Raw genomic sequence first — 6,000 nt, forward strand, 5'->3', positions numbered from 1 at the left:
GGTATACATTTCCGGAGGGAGTTGCACTGAATATCGTTTTTATGTCTAAAATTCCCACCACAAGCAAAGCACGTTCCCCCAATGCTGCTTGATAAAACTGATAACAAAAGGAAAAAGAGAATAGGTATGTACCGCCTATACGTGCACACAAAATTTCTAAATTGAGAGAAAAATATATATATTTTGTTTAAATTCCCTTTATTCTATTCTCAGCAGACATTGCGAGTAGCATGCTAATGCAAAGATAAATATCCACCAGTAGCCCTTGCGTTGTGTGAAACGTGACTAATTTAAGTCATAATTCTTAGTACATTTATGTCAATTCTTTTTTGGAGCTGGTTAAAAGAAATAATTACAAAAATGACAATTGCGACAAGTCAGCATGGTATCAAACAGTTCGTGGTAACGAACTGTAGTAAGGAGCGACCCGGCTCAATAGTAACCAAAAGTCTAAAAAATGGAATTTTGGTACCAATAGCTACATCAAAAGAATCGCATTTTAGTGCTGATTTTAAATATATAAGTTTCGTCAAGTTTAGTCTTACCCATCAAAAGTTACGAGCCTGAGAAATTTGCGTTATTTTAGAAAATAGGGGGAAACACCCCCTAAAAGTCATAGAATCTTAACGAAAATCACACCATCAGATTCAGTGTATCAGAGAACCCTACTGTAGAAGTTTCAAGCTCCTAACTACAAAAATGTGGAATTTTATATTTTTTGCCAGAAGGCAGATTACGGCTGCGTGTTTTGTTTTTTTGTTTGTTTTTTTCCCAGGGGTGATCGTATCGACCCAGTTGTCCTAGAATGTTGCGAGAGGGCTCATTTTAACGGAAATGAAAAGTTCTAGTGCCCTTTTTAAGTGACCAAAAAATTGGAGGGCACCTAGGCCCCCTCCCACGCTAATTATTTCCCAAAGTCAACGGATCAAAATTCTGAGATAGCCATTTTATTCAGCGTAGTCGAAAAACCTTAAAACTATGTCTTTGGGGACAACTTACTCCCCCACAGTCCCCGTGGGAGGGGTTACAGGTTCAAAACTTTGACCAGTGCTTACATATAGTAATGGTTATTGGGAAGTGTACAGGCGTTTTCAGGAGGATTTTTTGGTTGGAGGCAGGGGTTGAGAAGAGGGGAATATGCTGGGGGAAATTTCCATCGAGGAATTTGTCATGGGGGAAGAAAATTTCCATGAAGGGAGCGCAGGATTTACTAGCATTACTTAAAAAAAACAATGAAAAAGTTTTTTTTTCATTTGGAAGTAAGCAGCAGCATTAAAACTTAAAACGAACAGAAATTATTACCCATATGAGGGGCTCACCTCCTCCTAATACTTCGCTCTTTACGCCAAAGTATTTTTAGTAATTTCAACTATTTATTCTGCGGCTTTTGTGATTCAGGGGTCATTCGTAATGAATTGGGACAAAATTTAAGCTTTAGTGTAAAGAGCGAGGTACTGACGAGGGGGCGAACCCCCTCATATATGTAATAAAAACATAAGAATACAAAAGCTCTTTACGTAAGCTAATTTATAAGTTACGTATATCTTTTACTTATAAAAAGATTCGTAAAAAATTAAAAGTTCTAGTTGCCTTTTTAATTAACCGAAAATCGGAGGGCAACTAGGCTTCCTCCCTCGCTCTTTTTTTCGCAAAACCATTCGATCAAAATTATGAGAAAGCCACTTAGCCAAAAAAAAAATATATACAAATTTTGTTTTAATTATTCCTCTGCGGAGAGCCAAAATCAAAACATGCATTGATTCAAAAACGTTCAGAAATTAAATAAAAAAACAAGTTAAATGAAAGTAAGGAGCGACATTAAAACTTAAAACGAACAGAAATTGCTCCGTATATGAAAGGGGCATTTCCTGCTCAACGCCCCTGTCTTTACGCTAAAGTTTTTTACTGTTTTAAAATGTAGAGTTAAGAGAAAGAGTCAAACTTTAGCGTAAAGAGCGGGGCGTTGAGAAGGAAAAGCCCCTTTCATATACGGAGTAATTTCTGTTCGTTTTAAGTTTTAGTGTCGCTCCTTACTTTCATTTAAAAAACTTGTTTTTTTATTTAATTGTACATAGAGGCGGTTCAATATTTATGCGTTAGTATGTGAATCAAGAACGCAAGGAGTAGTACATTATCAGCGCTTATTAGGTATTTCAATGAGAACTAAGAGAATCGGAGTTTCAATTAAATTCTAGAAATAAAAATTATATCAATTGGATGATTCCTGGAGCGGATTCCTCTCTAGTAAACTCCATGACCAAACTACAACTGATTTGGCCTGTCTAGTTAGCGCGAATATCATTATAAAAAGCACTAAGTCTTATTTTCTTTTTCAATTATTTCTTTTTCATTCAGGACATTATATTCACTGTATATCTATCTTCTTATTCTTCAATGATTCCATTTCTGTCCTATTTGCAGATGTAGAGGGTGCGTTCATTTACGAAAAATTATTTTTTGTGAAAAACTTGAAAAATTATTTGTGTACTCATATCCATTTTTGAAAGTTTTAAAACAAGAAAATGATCTTGAACTGATAGATTTTAGGAAGTAAAAGTACTTTAAATATCAATAGAAAAAAATTGGCCAGACCAAATGTGGCGAAACAGGAAGCATTCAATTTCATTTAATGAAATTTATTCATTAAATAGGCTCACATTTTTGCTTGATGATAAGGTTCAAAGACAGTGTATTTCAATAAATATTAAAATGGAACATATTATAATGTGTAATGAACCCCTATTTTTCGCGTTTCCTTATGTTAAAAATGAGCATATATTAATTTAAAAAAAAGTTATCTGCTCAAAATAAGAGCAGATTTGACACTTACAACGAGCAACCGTTTTAACACTACTTAATAAATTGTGGTTTTGTTTCCAATTGATCGGGGATGGAACTGCCCCCCCCTCCCCCCTGTCCTTCCTCAACGACGCCACTGCTCATTATTATTATTATTATTATAAAATTGTGCCAACGCCTGGGAATAATTCAAAAGAAAGCTGATGGATTTGTTCTGCAGTTGCTGTAAATGGGTCGTTCGCTAGCCTCCTTCGGTATCTTCTGAGTAGTAAGCTTCAGATATGCTGGAGGGAAGAGATCATTGAGTTGTTTAAAAATGAACTTTGTATTCTACTTGATGCGCAGTTTATGTTGTTAGTTTTCGTCAGTTTTAGAATTTTGAATTCATCTTTAAAGATTAATTTCTGGCTTAAATGTAGTCTTTTTAGCATTGGCATTTCTGAGCTGAGCGTGTCTTTCACAACTCAGTGGGCATTAATAATAATTTGTTATATGTTTATAATTTTCATTCCAAGAAAGCACTGACACTTAATTACATGCAATTTGTATTACTGTAAGTTAGAAACAATTACAATGTTAACTCCTTTTATATATTAAAGCATTTTAACGGCTAAGTTTTATTGTTTCTGACATATTAAGCTGAAGGTGATAACAAATAATTAATAACCATTAATGATAATTAAGTTCTTGATAATTTATCCAAATTTAACTATAGTTTTCTTTAACGGTCATAACCATTGCAGGCAAAAATGCACAAATAAAAATGACTTAGCAATTTAAGTACTAGAAATAGACTTCTTTCAATAATTCTGTTACAAAAATGTTATTTTATCGTTTGACCTATGGAAATACCACAGAGATTTAGTTATCATTTACATGTCTATCAAGACCTTTTCAGTTGGTTTCAGATCAAATATCTCAATTTTCAATGACTTCTGACTTATTGGAGGAGTAGAAATCTTGTCCGCAACTTTAATCTTTTTCTTTTATTTGTACTTTTGTCCATATCTATCGCTGCAACTTAACAACAAATAGACATTGTTGACTGATATTTGTTGAGTAATATTGTTATTTATCCTATTTGTTTTTGAGAAAGGGATGCTCGACCATGGGATTTTCAAGTAGAAGAATGTAATTTGAGATTAGCTGTCGAAAGATTTAATACTAGGAGATATGATAAATCAGGGGCTGCAAAGGTAAGTTCTTATTTATAGCTTATTGAGACCTAGTCAAAGTATGATCCTTAGTAATAAATAAGTTTATAATAAAAGCGAATAGGTAAGCTTTTATTACTAGAATTAAATACTAGTATTAAAAATCTAATGCTTTGAGCTATGATAAATCAGGGGCTGGAGAGGTAAGCTCTTACTTATAGCCTATTGTGACCTAGTCAAAGTATGTAAAAGTAAAACTTAATAAGCTAGAAGACTGTGAAAGATATGAAAACAAGACGCAATTTGAAAAAAAGTAGTTTATCTTGGTTTCAAAAGGGTCCAGAAAGATCTACTAAATCTGTTGTTAGGTATATTTGTGCTTGAGTTGTAGTATAGATACAAAAATGAGTCGACACGGAATTAACAAAATACTTTTAAACCCAGAGCTGTTCTTATGCTAAGCTGGTGAGTGCTAGTAATTAACTAAGAGATTTTCAAAGGAGATATTAAATAGAAATTTCTTATTTCCTCTTACGCAAGTTCCATTAAATGTTTAATGTTAAAATGTAACACAAAGAATTATAGCAAGAACATAACATGGCCATAAGCCTCTTTCTGAATGTGTTTTTAATTTGTCAATATCAGCTTTGAAATGGAACTCGTCGGTTTATATGACTGTCGATCTATGGATCTAACTCTTTAATTTTCATCTGTTTTTTTTTTTTTGTTCGGTTTCTTTTTTTACGTAATTGTGTTGGTATGCTGATTAGCATCCATTTGCCTTTCCTTAGCTTCATTTGTTTCTGGTGTCATTAATTGTTAAGCCGTTAGCAAGGTTTTGTAAGTGACTAGCATTCCCGCTGTCCGATGTTCTTAGAGATGAACTCAGAGTTAAGCACATTTAGGTGTGGGGAAAATTGGCATTCGTATACAAGTCACACACAGAAGTATTTCTTTCATAAATAACAAGAAAGTGTGAAAGAGAAGGTAATATAGCTAAATATTGTGTATTTTTTATGGTATTGGGTTAGATAGACATCAAATCTGCTGTATCGACACATGGAGACATATGAAAACTGCTAAATGTCCCCTATTCTTTCTTCTCTAAGTCCAATAATGTGAAGCACAACGTGCACCATCGTTTTCTATATACGTAATAAAATAAAACGTTGTTTTTGAACGTTTTATTGTATGTGAAATAAATGTTTATTTCTACGTTTATTGTATATTATTGTAGCTTATTGTATGTGGGTTCTTAAAGCTGGAGTTTTCGATACTATTTAAGATCTCTAGTAGAATACAATCTTTGTCTTATTTTGCTAGAGGATCTCTAGTAGAATTCAATGTGTACCTTATTTTGTAAGATGTATCTGTTTCTGACTATTTGGACTCATACAGGATCCGGATTTTGAACCGGTTGACAATTGGCTTCCAAGTGTTCTAAATCGACCAATGGAATTGACAGAAAGCTTCAAGCGCCATTATGAACTGTGGCTCAATGAAGAGGTGTATCACCGTGAAGTAGATTGGGATCAACTTCTATCAACTATTCTTTTATAATTGTATTTGTTTGGTAATAGTTCTGGCTTTAAATGAATTCAAGGATCTAAAAATCAAGTTTTGTAAACAAAATGATAATACATGTTTATCTGTTCGAATGGTTTTCTCATAATTCCGTTTGTAAATATTTTAATATTGCTATGCCTGAATGAACCATGGATGACCCGTAATTCTCAGGGAGATTTAGTGATTAAAGAATCTTTTGTTGATAAACACTAATTCACCGCGGAGCTCAGGTGGAAATTTTGATCTGATGGAATAGTGAACAGCACGAGCTACAAATATTGATTCGGAAAAGTACAGTTACAAAACATAACTTCGAAGATCAGTGATAATAAAAAATGCAAAAACAACGTTTCCAACAACAAGAAATAAAAATAACGGGCTTCAAAATCAGGTGTGTTTTTATGTGGATACCCTTTTAGGCTAAAAGAGTGATTTTAAATTATAAATTCAAGCTCAATTATTTTTACAAGACTATCGCCGA

At 33.4% G+C, this 6,000-nt stretch overlaps 1 pseudogene; it reads left to right on the forward strand.

The window, feature by feature from the left end:
- Nucleotides 1-5,611, forward strand: part of LOC136034459 (striatin-interacting protein 1-like) — a 53,680-nt pseudogene extending 48,069 nt beyond the window's left edge.
- Nucleotides 5,612-6,000: the final 389 nt, after the last annotated feature.

The sequence above is a fragment of the Artemia franciscana genome, chromosome 1 (genome assembly GCF_032884065.1).
Source record: "Artemia franciscana chromosome 1, ASM3288406v1, whole genome shotgun sequence".
Taxonomy (NCBI): domain Eukaryota; kingdom Metazoa; phylum Arthropoda; class Branchiopoda; order Anostraca; family Artemiidae; genus Artemia; species Artemia franciscana.